Below are 18,352 nucleotides of genomic sequence, written 5' to 3' on the forward strand. Positions count from 1 at the left end.
ACAATACAAAGCCTCATCGACAACAGCGCCGAGACACTTTGTTTATTTATGGATCATAATTCATATATGAGACGATTTGAAGACCCGATGTTATTCTCTATAGAGAAATGACTTCCACGACCCAGGGGATGAGACAGTGACGTCAGGACTTCTGTACTCTATGATGACAAGCCAATGGCTTTTTAAATTCCTTTTAGTGGTGGAAAAAGTACTGAAATGTTTTACTTAAGTAGAAATACTCTGTTACAAGTAAAAGTCTGTGTAATCAAAATGTACTTGAGTAAAAGTACAAAAGTATTGGCATCAAAATATACTTAAAGTACAAAAAAAAAAAAACTTTTCTTTAAGTGAGCTTCCATCACTGTGATGACCACATCGCCCACTTCACACTGGGTGTGATTTTTGTATGCTCTGTTGATGAATTGAATTGAATATATAGGAGCTCAATGGAAACAAGTTGTTCTCCTTTTAGACTGTTTGACTGTACTGTGATGTTTGTATTTATGTCTAATACAATATTCAATCAATAAATCAAGGCTCAGCTCCAGCAGCTCTGCATACTGTGGGTCTTTGGTAGATGCTCTTCAGGCAGGACTGTAAAGGGGCGGCAGTGGCTCAGGGGTAGAGTGGCCGGGTAGAGGGAACTGGAAAACCGCAAGGTTCCCAGTTCGATCCCGGGCTGGGGCGCTCCCCTAAAGTTAGTGCCGAAGTGTCCTTGAGCAAGATGCTGAACCCCTAATTGCTCCTGATGAGCAGGTTGGTGCCTTGCATGGTTTCCTCCGCCATCGGTGTATGAATGTGTGTGTGAATGGGTTAATGGCACAATCAATGTAAAGTGCTTCGGATAGAAGCGCTATATAAATGCACCATTTACCATTTAAAGGTGTTTTGGATGCTTGGTGATCCAGAGGTTCAGGACCTGCTGGACACGTGATGAAGACATCCTATAACATGGTAAATGCTGCTGATGCTCTTTACTTTATTGATGATGAGGACATTTTGTCATTTGAAGTGTCCATAATGTACTGAGATATTGTTTCTGTCAATGTAAGTCATGTTTACTAAATGACAACCTTTACTAATCCTCATGTGTATGAAAAGTACTTTAGCAAAACATTTCAGCATTAAAATGTCTAATTTAGGGCTGGGACTTGATTAAAAAAAATATCTAATTAATTAGAGGCTTTGTAATTAATTAATCAAAATTAATAGCATGTTTAATATCAATATTTGACCTGAGAAGCATTTTCTTTTCAGTTAAAACAGATTTTAGTAAATGAGTGAATCAATGAGTGAATACATAAGTTTAAGCAACAAAATATAGTAGTTTTTTTATCAAGGTGGTTCTAAACAGACCAACAGATCAGTGCAAGTTTTACCATAAAGTGCGGCAATTATAAGAATCTATTCAGAGAAGACTATTACATTACATTACAGTCATTTAGCAGACGCTTTTATCCAAAGCGACTTACAATAAGTGTATTCAACATAGGTAGGGAACGAAAACTACTAATCACCAGAAGTCTTAAGTGCATTTCCTGCAAAAAAACAAGCAACCAAGAGTATACCTAGCGCTAAGGTAAAAGTGCTATATATCAGCTACCTACTTTCTTAAACAGATGAGACAAAATAGCAAAATCAAATGAGCACGAGCTCAAACAAATAAGTGTATCGACTAAACAAGATCCAATAAAACAATACAAAACTAAAACAAGATTTCGTACAACTAGTTAACAACAAGTAGGCCAGGCAAAGAGGAAGGGTAGTGTTTCCGGAAGAGGTGGGTTTTCAGCCTGCGGCGAAAGATGGGCAGTGTCTCTGCTGTCCTGACTTCAGTGGGAAGTTCATTTCGCCACTGTGGGGCCAGAACAGAAAAAAGTTGTGACCGTGTCGATCGACCAGAAGGACCCTTGAGTGACGAGGCAATCAGTCGCCCCGAGGTGGCAGACCGAAGTGGTCGGGCAGGGGTGTAAGCATCAACCATAGCCCGGAGGTAAGAAGGAGCTGTTCCTTTCACTGCCCTATAGGCTAGCACCAGGGTTTTAAACTGGATGCGAGCTGCTACGGGGAGCCAGTGTAGAGAACGGAGGATAGTTGTGTGGGAGAACTTGGGGCGGTTGAACACCAGACGAGCTGCAGCTTTCTGAACAAGCTCCAGAGGTCTGATGGCAGATGCCGGAGCACCAGCCAGGAGGGAGTTGCAGTAGTTCAGGCGGGAGATGACAAGAGCCTGGATGAGCACCTGGGCTGCCTTCTCCGACTATATGAATTCAAGGACCTTCTGTAAACTCAAACACAAGTAAAACACAATACTTTAAAGTACATTCCAGAACAGTGGAAACCCTGACCATTAGTAGAAATAAAAATAAAGAAGTCTTGATTGACCTTATTGTCCAATATCCTGTATGAACAAACCAGACTAACACAAACTAAACCCTGTTGCTTCAAAGGCCATAACACTACCAACAATTTAGTTCGTCTATATTGATTTAAAAACATTAAATAAGACAGACCCATTTAGTCCAACCCTGTAATTAATTAATGAATCAGTTAAAGTCCCAGCCCTTAGTCTAATTCCATGATGTATTGTTTTTATCTAGGTATTAAAACAGTGTTTATTGGGGAAAAGCTTAAATCCTTTGGTTTTGTGCTTTTGTTATTCCATAGGCCTGGACTACATCCAAAGCCATGTGAAGGATCAACCCACGGTGCATTCAGGTCCCAGTCTTCAGATGAGGATGACTTCTTCTCCACCATCAAGCAGGGTAAATAATGCACATGAAAACACAAGCAGCTGCAGTCCTACCTGACCGGTCCAGATGATACCATGAACGTCCTCTAATCTTTACCATCAGTGTGACACCTGGCTCTCAAGATCAACACACTGGATTCATTGATGAAAGTACAGTTTAAATACAAGGTCAACTAAATAGGATTATAAAGTCCATGAAAGCCCGATAGCTTGTTTCTAATGGGGTCCATGTACTCAATTCATAGTGAAAACACCACTACCTGCCTCAGCTGCCTGTGAGAGGCTTCTTAGTGTGTGTGAGAGACAGCGGTTGATCAGAATCTGCTCATTAATGTGTTTTAGTCAGGCTGAGATAATGACCTCTCACCTCAGGGACAAGACACACAGAGGAACTTATGGACAGTTCTACCTCAATTCATAAAGTGCATAAATAGTATTTCATTGAGCAGCTAGCATGGCTCTAGAGTAACCTCATTGTGTTATGTGATACTGTAAGTAAGTACATTTTATTTATATAGCACTTCTCACAGAGAGGACTCACAAAGTGCTTCACATACAGAGAGATTCAAAACAAAACAAGGTATTAAAGCAGGTAGAACAGAAGAAGCTGTACAATTCATCTCCATCAGGACAGCAAATAACACAAAGGTGTAAATAACATCATGTAACATGTGTAAAAGCTTGTTGAAATAGCAGCGTTTTAAGGTTGTTCTTAAACATGTCCACAGAGGCTGTAGTTCTCCAGACATGTGGAAGAGCGTTCTAAAGCCTGGGAGCTACAGCCTGAAAGGCTCTGTCTCCTTTAGTTCTTAGATTAGTGTGTGAACTGTTACCAGACCCTGTTCAGCAGACCTTAGGGCCCTCCCTGGTACATAACGTGGGACCAGGTGGGTTAGGTATTCTGGGGCCTGACCATGCAGAGCTCTATAGGTGACTCACCAGGACCTTGAAATGGACCCTGAAGTTAACAGGAAGCTGTAGTTCTCAGATGGACTCAAACTCATCTTTATGAGTCTCTAAGTTTGTAGTAATCATTGTAATAATAAAGTGATCACTGGTTAGTGTTGAGATGCACGGTGCAGAAGGGCTGGTGGAGATGGAGAGAACCTGAAGGTGATAAATGGATGAGCAGAGGAGAAGATAGGCAGAAGAAACAGGAGGTGGACAGGGATTGGGAAGGAGAAGATGGGTTGAAAATAAGAGGAAGGAAGGTGATGGGGTAACGTTTAAAATTAAAAAGGTATTGGTGGCCCAGGTGCAAGACAATCAAAGTATCATAAAAAAGGACTAGAGTCTGCACACTGGTGATGCTGCAAAAAGCTCCGCTTTGTATTTATTGCGTTGGTCAACGTTTGGGCCTGTTCAGACCTTCATCAGGACATGGTGACAGGATTTCCATCCCCCTGGTGCAGCAGTATAGGACATGGTTTTGTGGATAAATGCAGGGACATTTCAGGTTTATCTTGAGCTCTGGCCTGTATCAGTTATTCTCTTGTTTTGTTATACAATTGTCTGGCATTTTTACTGGTTTTCTGTCTATTAGTGTTCCATACACCTTCAGGACACCTGTAATAGAGTACGCTCTTAGAGCTGACGTTGTTTTGCTTTTTTCCAAGAGACTATTATGACATTATTATGTGGAGGGATACTAGTGGCGATCTCCCTATTATTTAGACCCTGTTCAAACAAAAACACTTCATGTCTATACTGTAGCATGTCACTGTGTTCCCCTTTTTAGAGTACCTGTTATATTTATGATTAAATGTATTAATCTTGGGATACTTTAAATGTATATTTGTTTATTGCTATTTTGGATCGTGGGATGGGCACACTGTTTATATCTAGATATAAGTTTTACTTTATGCAAAGCCAACCTCCTGTTGAGTTGACTGTGACCTCACTTACCCTATTGGGGTGAGCCTATCAGTGTGTAGATGTACCCTATATAAACATGTGTGTGTGTGTGTGTGTGTGTGTGTGTGTGTGTGTGTGTGTGTGTGTGTGTGTGTGCGTGTGCGTGTGCGTGTGCGTGTGCGTGTGTGTGTGTGTGTGTGTGTGTGTGTGTGTGTGTGTGTGTGTGTGCCCTGTTCCACTGTATATGTCCTGATGAAGGTCTGAACAGGCCCAAACGTTGACAAACGCAATAAATACAAAGCAGAGCTTTTTGCAGTAACGTTTAAAATGCACTTTATTATTGTCTACAGAATACACAGCCATATATGTCACTTTATTATTTACTGTATCTCCTTTTTAGGAGAGGAGTTTACTACACATGAAGTATGTTTTTGTTCATGGACTAAAGTTGAACGTTTGAGCTTCACTGTGTGTGCAGTGTTCACTTTATCTGCTTGAAGTAAGTTTCTCTATGACTAGAATGCACAGCCATACGTCACTTTACTGTCTCTCCTTTAGGAGACAATAGTTTAATTACTACACATGTGTTTTTGAGGTTACAGTTGGCTTTGCACATCCGGTAAAAATACCTTTTACCTTTTACTCTTAAAGTACATTTCAGAGCCTGTACTTTTTTTACTTTTACTTGAGTAATTATTTGAATGTGTACTTCAACTTTTACCAAAGTCGTTTTTTACACAAGTAATTGTACTTCTACTCAAGTACAGAATGTCAGTACTTTTCTCATCTCTGCAGAGGACTGATGGGTCCTTCAAATAGAAATGATAAAACTCCCTGTAGGCTGCAGTTGCTCTTTATAACCAGCAGGTGTCATCAGAAAACCATTTCATAGACTGATAGACTTTATAGACAACTGAAGATATCTGAACTATCAGCAAAAGTATACTCACTGTATCACATGTAAAAGTACTCTTTGTGCAGAATGGTTCATTTAAAAATTAAATTGTATTGTAATTAGTAATGAGCTTTTTTAATTACAATGTGTTCATTGTATTTAATGGACAAATGTCATGTCAGTGGCTCTGAAGATGAAGAACTATTTATGTTTAACATGTAGCAGTGAAAAGACTCCTGCTCTCTCCTGATTGGCTTAAGTGTTGTCACCTGCCTGAAAATGTACTATATTCTGTTTACTAAAGAGCTGGAGAGACCCCTGTGACTTTAATATGTATTTATATAAATTAATATCTATTTTCATAAAATAATATGTATTCTAACTATTTCCCCCATCTTTTTTAGACCAACTCTTATTGGAGTCTTAAAGAAAAGGTCATCTGCTCTAGAAGATGAAACTGTTATTCAGTTTTTCTGCAACCAGTTCTTAGTGATAGCTTTGTGTTTCCAGTAGGATCTTAAACAGTTATGAATCATCCTGACTCAGTCTATCTGGGATTTGTCCCAAAGATACAAGGATACAAATGTAGCTGATACTGAAACCCAGAATGTTTTAAATAAGTGTTGATACTTCCTTCCACAAAGGTTGAATTATAGACAGAGTTCATGGTGGACATTGTTGTCAAAATTCTATTGTTGCCATGGCCATTCAAATCAGAGCAGAAACAGAGCTAAATGTATACTACTAATACTGTGGTCCTCAAAGTGGGTTGAGGGACCTGGGGGTCCTTGAAGGTGGTCCAAATGAAACAATACAGGTCTGTAACTCTGAGAGTCCTTTAGGGGGTTCTAGGGGGTCCACAGCTAAACATGCTAACATACATAAGTAGAATCTAAATCAATTTAACCACTTTAACTTTAATATACATCATGTATATAAGGTTACATTTGAGAAACAAAACAATAATAGTTAAAATGGGGATATTGACAGTTTTAAAATGTATGTCAGGCATATGGATTGGCTAGGCAGGACTTTAATAGATATTTACTGTTAAGGGATTATTCTTTTTTTGCATAAAGATAAAAGAGTGTAATCCAGGGGCCACACCAGTTATTCATATATTTACTGACTCCACAATATATGTGAAACAACGATGTGAAAAAGAGCTGCACATTGATATAAGTGAAGACGTGTAGAAAACACAATCCATGTCCACTAATTCTCTGACCTGGAGAGACTTTAGTTGTATAAACAGATCATCTTCTTTATCACTCCAAACAGAAGTCTATTATTATTTTGATCATAAGACCTAAACACCAATTAAATGATTGAATATCAGTCTCCAGGTTTTCTTCAGATTATGTTACATAATACATCATTTATGTATGACACTGATTTACTATGACTGTATGGCACATAAAAAGTACATAAAAACAATGAAATGTACTTTATTTTTGACTTAATATGTTCATTGTATTTACTCGTTACATTTTAACACAAGTATCTGTATTTTCTACTCCCTACCTTTTCAAAACAGGCTCGTTACTGTCATTTAAATGCATGAAAATGATTAAAATAATATTAATAATATATATCTTTTTAGACCAGAATAGCTGGTTCCAGGCTCCGCCAATCGTATGAAGCGTTACTCGTGGTCCCCTACATCCCAGCTTGTGATTGGCTCTCTGTCAATGTTGTGAAATGTCATTGGCTGTAAACCCGGAAACACAGACCACACGGATATCTCAACCCGCTGTGTTGTCTTCACGTTGCATTCACTTTGAACGAGAGATTCATTCATATCAGAGAGACTATAAACATAGAGGTATAATATAACTATAAACATAGAGACACACTGAGGAGGAGACGAAGTCTGACGTCATTGACTCATCCTACCTGGGTCTTGGTTTCCCCCGTTGTGAATCCCCATAGACGTGTTTAATAATAATAAGAAGTGTGTTCCATAAATAAAGTAATAACCCGGAGGTTTGACTCTTATGGATATGAAGCATCAACTGACGGTGAGAAAACTTTAATGTTACTTCAGACAAAATGAGTTAAATTTTCTCCATAAACAGACTGTATGAAATATGAGTGACTGACTATCATAAACAATACAAAGCCTCATCGACAACAGCGCCGAGACACTTTGTTTATTTATGGATCATAATAAATATATGAGACGATTTGAAGACCCGATGTTATTCTCTATAGAGAAATGACTTCCACGACCCAGGGGATGAGACAGTGACGTCAGGACTTCTGTACTCTATGATGACAAGCCAATGGCTTCAAAAGTATTGGCATCAAAATATACTTGAAGTAGGAAGTAGTACTCTTTATGCAGTTTCTGTTTACTTGTGAAAAGTAAATGACAACCTTTACTAATCCTCATGTGTATGAAATGTACTTTAGCAAAACATTTTAGCATTAAAATGTCTAATTTAGGGCTGGGACTTGATTAAAAAAAATAATCGAATTAATTAGAGGCTTTGTAATTAATTAATCAAAATTAATAGCATGTTTTAATCATATCAATATTTGACCTGAGAAATAATTTATTTTCAGTTAAAACATATTTTAGTAAATGAGTGAATCAATGAGTGAATACATAAGTTTAAGCAACAAAATATAGTAGTTTTTTTTTATCAAGGTGGTTCTAAACAGACCAACAGATCAGTATAGTTTTATCATAAAGTGCAGCAATTATAGGAATCTATTCAGAGATTCAGGAAGACTATATGAATTCAAGGACCTTCTGTAAACTCAAACACAAGTAAAACACAATACTTTAAAGTACATTCCAGAACAGTGGAAACCCTGACCATTAGGAGAAATACAAATAAAGATGTCTTGATTGACCTTATTGTCCAATATCCTGTATGAACAAACCAAACTAACACAAACTAAACCCTGTTGCTTCAAAGGCCATAACACTACCAACAATTTAGTTAGTCCTTATTGATTTAAAAACATTAAATAAGACAGACCCCTTCAGTCCAACCCTGTACTTAATGAATCAGTTAAAGTCCCAGCTCTTAGTCTAATTCCATGATCTATTGTTTTTATCTTGGTATGAAAACAGTGTTTGTTGGGGAAAAGCTTAAATCCTTTGGTTTTGTGCTTTTGTTATTCCATAGGCCTGGACTACATCCAAAGCCATGTGAAGGATCAACCCACGGTGCATTCAGGTCCCAGTCTTCAGATGAGGATGACTTCTTCTCCACCATCAAGCAGGGTAAATAATGCACATGAAAACACAAGCAGCTGCAGTCCTACCTGACCGGTCCAGATGATACCATGAACGTCCTCTAATCTTTACCATCAGTGTGACACCTGGCTCTACCTCAATTCAAGACACACAGAGGAACTTATGGACAGTTCTACCTCAATTCATAAAGTGCATAAATAGTATTTCATTGAGCAGCTAGCATGGCTCTAGAGTAACCTCATTGTGTTATGTGATACTGTAAGTAAGTACATTTTATTTATATAGCACTTCTCACAGAGAGGACTCACAAAGTGCTTCACATACAGAGAGATGAAAAACAAAACAAGGTATTAAAGCAGGTAGAACAGAAGAAGCTGTACAATTCATCTCCATCAGGACAGCAAATAACACAAAGGTGTAAATAACATCATGTAACATGTGTAAAAGCTTGTTGAAATAGCAGCGTTTTAAGGTTGTTCTTAAACATGTCCACAGAGGCTGTAGTTCTCCAGACATGTGGAAGAGCGTTCTAAAGCCTGGGAGCTACAGCCTGAAAGGCTCTGTCTCCTTTAGTTCTTAGATTAGTGTGTGAACTGTTACCAGACCCTGTTCAGCAGACCTTAGGGCCCTCCCTGGTACATAACGTGGGACCAGGTGGGTTAGGTATTCTGGGGCCTGACCATGCAGAGCTCTATAGGTGACTCACCAGGACCTTGAAATGGACCCTGAAGTTAACAGGAAGCTGTAGTTCTCAGATGGACTCAAACTCATCTTTATGAGTCTCTAAGTTTGTAGTAATCATTGTAATAATAAAGTGATCACTGGTTAGTGTTGAGATGCACGGTGCAGAAGGGCTGGTGGAGATGGAGAGAACCTGAAGGTGATAAATGGATGAGCAGAGGAGAAGATAGGCAGAAGAAACAGGAGGTGGACAGGGATTGGGAAGGAGAAGATGGGTGGAAAATAAGAGGAAGGAAGGTGATGGGGTAACGTTTAAAATTAAAAAGGTATTGGTGGCCCAGGTGCAAGACAAACAAAGTATCATAAAAAAGGACTAGAGTCTGCACACTGGTGATGCTGCAAAAAGCTCCACTTTGTATTTATTGCGTTGGTCAACGTTTGGTCCTGTTCAGACCTTCATCAGGACATGGTGACAGGATTTCCATCCCCCTGGTGCAGCAGTATAGGACATGGTTTTGTGGATAAATGCAGGGACATTTCAGGTTTATCTTGAGCTCTGGCCTGTATCAGTTATTCTCTTGTTTTGTTATGCAATTGTCTGGCATTTTTACTGGTTTTCTGTCTATTAGTGTTCCATACACCTTCAGGACACCTGTAATAGAGTACGCTCTTAGAGCTGACGTTGTTTTGCTTTTTTCCAAGAGACTATTATGACATTATTATGTGGAGGGATTCTAGGGGCGATCTCCCTATTATTTAGACCCTGTTCAAATAAAAACACTTCATGTCTATACTGTAGCATGTCACTGTGTTCCCCTTTTTCTAGTACCTGTTATATTTATGATTAAATGTATTCATCTTGGGATACTTTAAATGTATATTCGTTTATTGCTATTTTGGATCCTGGGATGGGCACACTGTTTATATCTAGATATATCTTTTACTTTATGCAAAGCCAACCTCCTGTTGAGTTGACTGTGACCTCACTTACCCTATTGGGGTGAGCCAATCAGTGCGTAGATGTACCCTATATAAACGTGTGTGTGTGTGTGTGTGTGTGTGTGTGTGTGTGTGTGTGTGTGTGTGTGTGTGTGTGTGTGTGTGTGTGTGTGTGTGTGTGTGTGTGTGTGTGTGTGTGTGTGTGTGTGTGTGTGTGTGTGTGTGTGTGTGTGTGTGTGTGTGTGTGTGTGTGTGTGTGTGTGTGTGTGTGTGCCCTGTTCCACTGTATATGTCCTGATGAAGGTCTGAACAGGCCCAAACGATGACAAACGCAATAAATACAAAGCAGAGCTTTTTGCAGTAACGTTTAAAATGCACTTTATTATTGTCTACAGAATACACAGCCATATATGTCACTTTATTATTTACTGTATCTCATTTTTAGGAGAGGAGTTTACTACACATGAAGTATGTTTTTGTTCATGGATTTAATGAACGTTTGAGCTTCACTGTGCAGTGTTCACTTTATCTGCTTTAAGTAAGTTTCTCTATGACTAGAATGCACAGCCATACGTCACTTTACTGTCTCTCCTTTAGGAGACAATAGTTTACTAAACATTATGTGTTTTTGAGGTTACAGTTGGCTTTGCACATCCGGTAAAAATACTTTTTACCTTTACTCTTAAAGTACATTTCAGAGCCTGTACTTTTTTACTTTTACTTGAGCAATTATTTGAATGAGTACTTCTACTTTTACCAAAATCGTTTTTTACACAAGTAATTGTACTTCTACTCGAGTACAGAATGTCAGTACTTTTCCCATCTCTGCAGAGGACTGATGGGTCCTTGAAATAGAAATGATAAAACTCCCTGTAGGCTGCAGTTGCTCTTTATAACCAGCAGGTGTCATCAGAATACCATTTCATAGACTGATAGACTTTTTAGACTGAAGATATCTGAACTATCATTAAAAGTATACTCACAGTATCAAATGTAAAAGTACTCTTTATGCAGAATGGTTCATTTAACAATTAAATAATTGTATTGTAATTAGAAATGAGTTAATGTGTTCATTGTATTTAATGGGACAAATGTCATGTCAGTGGCTCTGAAGATGAAGAACTATTTATGTTTGACTTGTAGCAGTGAAAAGACTCCTACATAGTTATTGTAGAGTCAATATCATATATACACATATATACACACTACCTTTTTATTCTTTGTCTCAATAATGTACTCTATAGAACAAATACAATAGACAGTGTCCATCTGGGATTTGTCCCAAAGATACAAGGATACACATGTAGCTGATACTGAAACCCAGAATGATTTAAATAAGTGTTACTACTTCCTTCCACAAAGGTTGAATTACAGGCAGAGTTCATGGTGGACATTGTTGTAAAAATTCTATTGTTGCCATGGTCATACAGATATGAGCAGAAACAGACCTGTATACTAATGCTGTGGTCCTCAAAGTGGGTTGAGGGACCTGGGGGTCCTTGAAGGTGGTCCAAATGAAACAATACAGGTCTGTAACTCTGAGAGTCCTTTAGGGGGTTCCAGGGGGTCCCCAGCTAAACATGCTAACATACAAGTATCTAAATCACTTTAACCACTTTAACTTTATAATATACATCATGGATATAAGGTTACATTTTGAAAAACATAATAGTTAAAATGGGGATATTGACAGTTTTGAAAATGTTTGTCAGGCATATGGATTGGCTAGGCAGGACTTTTATAGATATTTACTGTTAAGGGATTCTTTTTTTGCATAAAGATAAAGAGTGTAATCCAGGGGCCACACCAATTATTCATACATTTACTGATGCTTATACGTAATAAAGGTCTTGTAAGTAAGCTATACTTATATAGAATTGTATCATTGAATAAGGACTCCACAATATATGTGAAACAACGATGGAAAAAGAGCTGGACGTTGATATAAATGAAGACGTGTGGAAAACACAATCCATGTCCACTAAGTCTCTGACCTGGAGAGACTTTAGTTGTAAAAACAGATCATCTCTTTATCACTCCAAACAGAAGTCTATTATTATTTTGATCTTAAGACCTAAACACTAATTAAATGATTGATTGATTGATTGATTGATTGAAATTTTTATTAGGCAAAAGAATGTAAAACAACACAGTTACATTTATAATGCTTTTGTCTAAAAGGTCCGGCCAAAAAAGTCCTTGCGGGCTTGTTTCCATTGGGGTCCTTGAATTAATTTCATAGACATATATAGTAGCAACCAAACAGTTCAAAAATCAACATAAGAATACAGAGGGAAAAAAATATATACCATTATGTACAAAAAAGGTCATGGGAAAATAATGAAATATATACAAAACAAAACATGATCAAAATAAAAATAAAAAGTGTGTACAAAAAAGGGGGAGGGGGGGGGGGGTCGTCTGTCTACAGGGAAACTGGTACTAGCTCCTCTTTAGGCCTCCAGAAAGATGAGTTTTTAGGGCTGTTTTGAATGAGCCCAGCGAACTGCATTTTTTGAGGGATGGGGTTAGACTATTCCATTCCTTGGTGGCAGTGCTATAGAAGGAGAATTTGCCCATGTTTGTTTTATGGGTGGGTGTTACCAGATTGTTGTTTACGCTCCCTCTAGTTTTGTGACTGTGGGTGTCACTAACTTTTTCGAGGTACTTATACAGATATGCAGGTATAGGGGGCATTTCGGGCAAATCTGCATTTACAATTTTGAAGACCAGTCCCATTTTTAATTGTATAACCCTGTCTTCCACCCTGAGCCAGCCTAGGCTGGCAAAGTGAGTGGGAGAGAGGTGGGTCATGGGCCCCAGTCCGAGAAGTAGTCAAAACAGTTTGTTTTGGGAGGTTTGAAGCTTAGTCTTCAGTGACACTGAGGTGTTGGAGTACCAAGAGGAGCTAGCATAGTCAAAAAGGGGCTGAATCAGGGCCCCAGAGAGGGTCCTGAGTGCCTGAGGGTTGACAAAAGAGGAAACTCTGCCCATAAATCTGGTTCTCTGGTTTACTCCTTTGAACACCTTTGTTGCCATGCTTTCACCTGTCAGGTGTTTGTCAAGAATACATCCCAAATAGGTAATCTCTTCTTTGCTAGTGATGATTGTGTCATCGACTTTGACCTTGAAGTCATTTACCTTCATTTTACTGAGGGAATGTTTGGTCCCAAATAGGATGGATTCGGTTTTCCCAAGGTGTAGTGACAGTTTGTTATCGGTAAGCCAGGTACGGATTTTTCAGAGCGTTCAGAGCTGAGAGCTTCCTCGACTTGCAACTTGTCCTCACCCGAAATCAGGAGTGCCGAGTCATCAGCGAACAGGAACAGTTTGCAGTTACAGGCAGCATTCATGTCGTTAATGTATAGAAGAAACAGTAACGGCCCTAGAATGCTGCCTTGAGGAACCCCGCAGCTCACCGGGAGGGATGAGGACATGGTTCCGTTGATGTCAACCACTTGTTCTCTACCCTCCAAGTAAGATCTCATCCAATTTAGTGATGTGCAATCAAAACCAATTGAATGTCAGTCTCCAGGTTTTCTTCAGATTATGTTACATAATACATCATTTATGTATGACACTGATTTACTATGACTCTGTATGGCACATAAAAAGTACATAAAAACAATGACATGTACTTTATGTTTGACTTAATGTGTTCATTGTATTTACTCGTTACATTTTAACACAAGTATCTGTATTTTCTACTCCGTACCTTTTCAAAACAGACTCGTTACTGTAATTTTAAAGCATGAAAATGATTAAAATAATATGAATATATATCTTTTTAGACCAGAATAGCTGGTTCCAGGCTCCGCCAATCGTATGAAGCGTTACTCGCGGTCTCCTACATCCCAGCTTGTGATTGGCTCTCTGTCAATGTTGTGAAATGTCATTGGCTGTAAACCCGGAAACAGAGACCTGACCACACGGATATCTCAACCCGCTGTGTTGTTGTCTTCACGTTTCATTCACTTTGAATGAGAGAAACATAGAGGTATAATATAACTATAAACATAGAGGTATAATATAACTATAAACATAGAGGTATAATATAACTATAAACCATGAGACACTGAGGAGATTAGAGACACATTAAACGGTCAACACTGCAGAAAGGATTGAAGTCTGACGTCATTGACTCATCCTACCTGGGTCTCGGTTTCCCCCGTTGTGAATCCCCATAGACGTGTTTAATAATAATAAGAAGTGTGTTCCATAAATAAAGTAATAACCCGGAGGTTTGACTCTTATGGATATGAAGCATCAACTGACGGTGAGAAAACATTAATGTTACTTCAGACAAAATGAGTTAAATTTTCTCCATAAACAGACTGTATGAAATATGAGTGACTGACTATCATAAACAATACAAAGCCTCATCGACAACAGCGCCGAGACACTTTGTTTATTTATGGATCATAATTCATATATGAGACGATTTGAAGACCCGATGTTATTCTCTATAGAGAAATGACTTCCACGACCCAGGGGATGAGACAGTGACGTCAGGACTTCTGTACTCTATGATGACAAGCCAATGGCTTTCTTGGCTTTTTTAATTCCTATTAGTCATAGTGGTGGAAAAAATAAAAAATAAAGCATAAGATTCCTACTTAGAAGTCTCGTATGTCTTTCCTTATGAAAATATGTGGTTTTAGTTGGTTTGACTTTTTGTGGCCAATCATGTATTTTTTTTTGTTTGTTGACAGGTTGAGTCCTGCTGAGGTTGTGTTTGTCAGAGATTATGACAGACCATGAGCCCAATGTCTAATTTAGAGCTGGGACTTGATTGAATATACATTTAATCAAGCTTTGTAATTAATTAATCAAAATTAATAGCATGTTTAATCGTATATCAATATTTGACCTGAGAAGCATTTTATTTTCAGTTAAAACAGATTTTAGTAAATGAGTGAATCAATGAGTGAATACATAAGTTTAAGCAACAACATATAATAGTTTTTTATCAAGGTGGTTCTAAACAGACCAACAGATCAGTGCAAGTTTTACCATAAAGTGCAGCAATTATAGGAATCTATTCAGAGATTCAGGAAGACTATATGAATTCAAGGACCTTCTGTAGACTCAAACACAAGTAAAACACAATACTTTAAAGTACATTCCAGAACAGTGGAAACCCTGACCATTAGTAGAAATAAAAATAAAGATGTCTTGATTGACCTTATTGTCCAATATCCTGTATGAACAAACCAAACTAACACAAACTAAACCCTGTTGCTTCAAAGGCCATAACACTACCAACAATTTAGTTAGTCTATATTGATTTAAAAACATTAAATAAGACGGACCCCTTCAGTCCAACCCTGTAATTAATGAATCAGTTAAAGTCCCAGCCCTTAGTCTAATTCCATGATGTATTGTTTTTATCTAGGTATTAAAACAGTGTTTATTGGGGAAAAGCTTAAATCCTTTGGTTTTGTGCTTTTGTTATTCCATAGGCCTGGACTACATCCAAAGCCATGTGAAGGATCAACCCACGGTGCAATCAGGTCCCAGTCTTCAGATGAGGATGACTTCTTCTCCACCATCAAGCAGGGTAAATAATGCACATGAAAACACAAGCAGCTGCAGTCCTACCTGACCGGTCCAGATGATACCATGAACGTCCTCTAATCTTTACCATCAGTGTGACACCTGGCTCTCAAGCTCAACACACTGGATTCATTGATGAAAGTACAGTTTAAATACAAGGTCAACTAAATAGGATTATAAAGCCCATGAAAGCCTGATGGCTTGTTTCTAATGGGGTCCATGTACTCAATTCATAGTGAAAACACCACTACCTGCCTCAGCTGCCTGTGAGAGGCTTCTTAGTGTGTGTGTGAGACAGCGGTTGATCAGAATCTGCTCATTAATGTGTGTTAGTCCGGCTGAGATAATGACCTCTCACCTCAGGGACAAGACACACTTAGAGGAACTTATGGACAGTTCTACCTCAATTCATAAAGTGCATAAATAGTATTTCATTGAGCAGCTAGCATGGCTCTAGAGTAACCTCATTGTGTTATGTGATACTGTAAGTAAGTACATTTTATTTATATAGCACTTCTCACAGAGAGGACTCACAAAGTGCTTCACATACAGAGAGATGAAAAACAAGTTTATAAAATGCAAGTTTATAAAAAACAAGAGATAAAATGCACTTTATTATTGTTTACAGAATGCACTTTATTATTTACTGTATCTCCTTTTTAGGAGAGGAGTTTACTACACATGAAGTATGTTTTTGTTCATGGACTTAATGAACGTTTGAGCTTCACTGTGCAGTGTTCACTTTATCTGCTTGAAGTAAGTTTCTCTATGACTAGAATGCATGTGTTTGGTGGGGATCTTTTCCTTCAAATTATGACGTATGAGGTTACAGTTGGCTTTGCACATCCGTTAAAAATACTTTTTACCTTTACTCTTAAAGTACATTTCAGAGCCTGTACTTTTTTACTTTTACTTGAGTAATTATTTGAATGAGTACTTCTACTTTTACCAAAGTCGTTTTTTACACAAGTAATTGTACTTCTACTCGAGTACAGCATGTCAGTACTTTTCTCATCTCTACAGAGGACTGATGGGTCCTTGAAGTAGAAATGATAAAACTCCCTGTAGGCTGCAGTCGCTCATTATAACCAGCAGGTGTCATCAGAAAAACATTTCATAGACTGATAGACTTTTTAGACATCTGAAGATATCTGAACTATCATCAAAAGTATACTCACAGTATCACATGTAGAAGTACTCTTTTTGCAGAATGGTTCATTTAACAATTAAATAATTGTATTGTAATTAGTAATGAGTTAAAGGTTAAGATCTGGAGATCAGAGGTTTCTGCCTGACAACAACTATCACCCATTCTTGAGAATTGGGACAAATCATTTCCTACCAAAACATTTATAATTATTATTATTATTATTTAACACTGTATTGTAAAATGTTGGTGAAAATATATTCTTAAAGGATTTATATATATGAATTACATAACATTTATACAATGTTTTGGTCTGCTTTGCTTTTCTTTTTTACATCTAAACTTGCACTCTGACAGAAAACACTTGTCTAAGACAAGGATTCACAACTTTTTTAAATGTATGAGTTAAAATCATAAAATGTGTATTGATAACATCTGGTGTGTCCCAACATAACATGTCAACTCTGTCTGTCCTTCTAAATACAAACTAAAGAAGAAAAACTAAAGTGTAATTATATTAGCATTAATAGAATGGAATGAAAAAAACATAACATTTTGTTAACTCATATATAGTCGATATATCATGTTATGGAGTTAGGAGGTTGGTCCATTACATGGTTTATTAGTCACTTTGATCTTTTAAAATATATTTTCCGGCATAATTGAAGAATATATAAAAAAGCTGAAGGTTTTGTCCCGATTCTCAAGAATGGTGTTATATGTATTTACATTATTTAAATAGTAAAATGTGTGAAACAAGTCCTAACAGGATAGTATTAGTCATATTATTAGAATGATTAGTATTAGAAGAGCTGACAAGTATTTTAATGTTTTATTTAAAAGTACATGGAAATAAATCATGTAAAAACTGTAGGTCATAGAATATAAATAAAGACTAAATAAACTGTAGGTCACACACACACACACACACACACACACACACACACACACACACACACACACACACACAGACACACACACAGACACACACACACACACACACACACACACACACACACACACACACACACACACACACACACACACACACACACACACACACACACACACACACCCCAACCGTCTTGTCTCAGCATTGTAATTATTCGGCCATCTTGGATCTCGTACATTCACATACTGTAATCCCGTCCCAAGTCTCACGAGACTTTGTACCTCTGTTCCAGTCTGTGTTCATCTCATGTGGGTGCGTTCAGAAATACACACTGAGTGCACTGGCCAATACAAACTAATAGGCGAGTGGCTCCGGTGCACAATTTCCGAACGCACCCACAGGATGTTAGAGAGCAGAGAAAGAGG

General features: G+C 38.0%; 1 protein-coding gene and 1 long non-coding RNA gene across 2 annotated transcripts in view; one reads left to right on the forward strand and one right to left on the reverse strand.

Moving 5' to 3' along the window:
• LOC311034142 (uncharacterized protein) overlaps window positions 1-18,352 on the reverse strand; it is a gene marked incomplete at its 5' end in the record, with an annotated part of 308,082 nt that overhangs the window by 266,722 nt on the left and 23,008 nt on the right. The gene's annotated exons all lie outside the window — the stretch shown is intronic.
• Window positions 7,336-16,205, forward strand: LOC311034260. Its single transcript, XR_014599585.1, has 3 exons — window positions 7,336-7,372; window positions 14,421-14,608; window positions 15,795-16,205. It is a non-coding gene; the product is annotated as an uncharacterized lncRNA (long non-coding RNA).

Source organism: Gymnoscopelus microlampas (genome assembly GCF_963454915.1).
Source record: "Gymnoscopelus microlampas genome assembly, chromosome: 18".
Classification (NCBI taxonomy): domain Eukaryota; kingdom Metazoa; phylum Chordata; class Actinopteri; order Myctophiformes; family Myctophidae; genus Gymnoscopelus; species Gymnoscopelus microlampas.